Source organism: Bidens hawaiensis, unplaced genomic scaffold (assembly GCF_021521415.1).
Source record: "Bidens hawaiensis isolate Kalapana, Puna unplaced genomic scaffold, B.hawaiensis_p1.1 tig00007038_1, whole genome shotgun sequence".
NCBI classification, from domain to species: Eukaryota; Viridiplantae; Streptophyta; class Magnoliopsida; order Asterales; family Asteraceae; genus Bidens; species Bidens hawaiensis.
Window position 1 is genome coordinate 657,065 of NW_027491482.1, and position 2,062 is coordinate 659,126.

General features: G+C 30.2%; 1 long non-coding RNA gene across 1 annotated transcript; it reads left to right on the plus strand.

The window, feature by feature from the left end:
- The first annotated feature begins 658 nt into the window (after nt 1–658).
- Nucleotides 659–1,467, plus strand: LOC143634245 (uncharacterized). Its single transcript, XR_013153817.1, has 2 exons — nt 659–752; nt 1,335–1,467. It is a non-coding gene; the product is annotated as an uncharacterized LOC143634245 (long non-coding RNA).
- The last annotated feature ends 595 nt before the right edge of the window (nt 1,468–2,062 follow it).

A 2,062-nucleotide genomic window follows, 5' to 3' on the forward strand; every position in this document is an offset into this window, starting at 1 on the left:
TATCTAGATAAATCTCTCCGAATTATAGGCAGAAAATTAATTACCCAGTCATACACGAGTCCGTTAGTGTCTTGATCACCAAAAAAAACTGTGTTTTAAGTTATATATAAAAAAAATTATATAATATTGTGTTATTAAAGTCCTAAACACTCCGAATGTAATGTAACATCCTATTTTGTGGATTAAAATAAAGTATTTGAATCTATATTTCTAATATTAGTAAACGTAAAACGACTCGTTGAGATATGAGGTGTTGAAACAAGCGTTTGATGCTATTAGTATCGTTTAATTATATAAAATAAATTTGAAGTAATTGACATAATATTATTGTTACTATATAAAAGAAATTAAAGATTTAGAAGTGTACATGTCATCTAAAACATGTAACAGGGTTCGAAAGATGATAATTATAATAATAGCATAAATAAATTAATAGGACAATGAGGTGGTATCCTTTGGATGCAAGAAAACGTGTACATGAGCCACGTAGCCCAATGGATAAACACAAAAGTTAAAACTTCAACTTGAAGTTTTGTATATCCCATAAATCTCCTAGTATATATATATATATATAGATTCAAGCTAACAAAAAAGGGCGTGAACCTTAAAATAATATAATAATAATGATAATAATTTGAGTGTCGATATTAAAGGAAGTAAGAGTTAAAAGGTTGTGAGCCATATTAGTCGGACATCGACCAAAGTGATCACCAGGAACTTGGAATTTGTATAGTGTTTTCTATAAGTTTAAGGTAAGTACACGGACCATAATCATGTTATTATTACAAGCGTTTTATATATGTTTATTTTGATATGCATATATATGATTATTTGAGAAATGATTATGGGTCCAAGTATGTAAATTAATGTGTGGCTTAGAAAGAGGCTATAGTTTTGAAATAAATGCGGTGGTATGTCTCTAATAAAAATATGGGTTACGAGTCCCGAGGGTTTTAGTAGTGAAACTCCAAAATTTTAATATTATATATAAAAGATTTCGGGAGTTGAAATCTCAAGGGGTTCGGGTGTTGAACCCCAAATATAAAAGGGAAGTTAATAACCCTCATGAGTTAAAAATGAGCTCATAAGGAATTCGGGTGTTGAATTCCCAAAGAATAATGAGGAGTAAAATACAAGGATTTCGGGTGTTGAAATCCCAAGGAATTCGGGTGTTGAATTCCCAACGAATATTGTGGAGTAATTATAAGGATTTCGGGTGTTGAAATCCCAATGAATTTGGCTGTTAAATTCCAAATAAAAATAAAACATATTTTTATAAAACGGTGTACTTACTTAGCGAAAGCTAATAAAAATATGTTTTAAAATGTTTTCAGGAAAGACACCCATAGATGGTTAAAGCTTCATGGACGGGACTGGACTGACAAGAGAACCATACTCTCGTGTTTAATAGTTTGTATAATAAAGTTTGTTTTAAACATATATGTTTTCTTGTACAACATATATTTTTATAAAATAAAACGTCACCATGAGTTACATGTTTTGGATGTAAACTGGGACATACTCTAATATATTTTGTGAAAGTATTATTTATAAAAAAAAGATAGGGTGTTTCAAGTTGGTATCAGAGCACGGTTCGAGAGATTTAAGTATTCAAGATAAATACTTAGACTCGAACCATAAGTGCTCTTGATATATAAACGAGAGGGTTCAGTCCAGAAGCGGTCCATGGAAGCTACAAAAAGGAGTTTTGTATGGGTGCATAAATGAAAATAAAAGAGAAATTATGTGAAAACTGAAATTTGTATGTTTAAAAGATAATATAATAATTGGGGGGATCATGATGAGTATAATATATTTCTTTCATGCCTGGCCAGTATGAGAGCAAATGTATCATACCGCTATGAATTCTCAATAATTATATTGTGTTGGAAACAACAAAGAGTAAGTGGAGGAAAAATAAAATAAAATAAATATGCATGAAATAATTTGCGTGTTTATAATTATTGCATCATATATGCATATACGGTGCTTTGTGCTTTATGGCCTTAGATAAATCGTTAGAATTAACAATAGATTGAGGAGTATAAAGGCCTTAGATAAA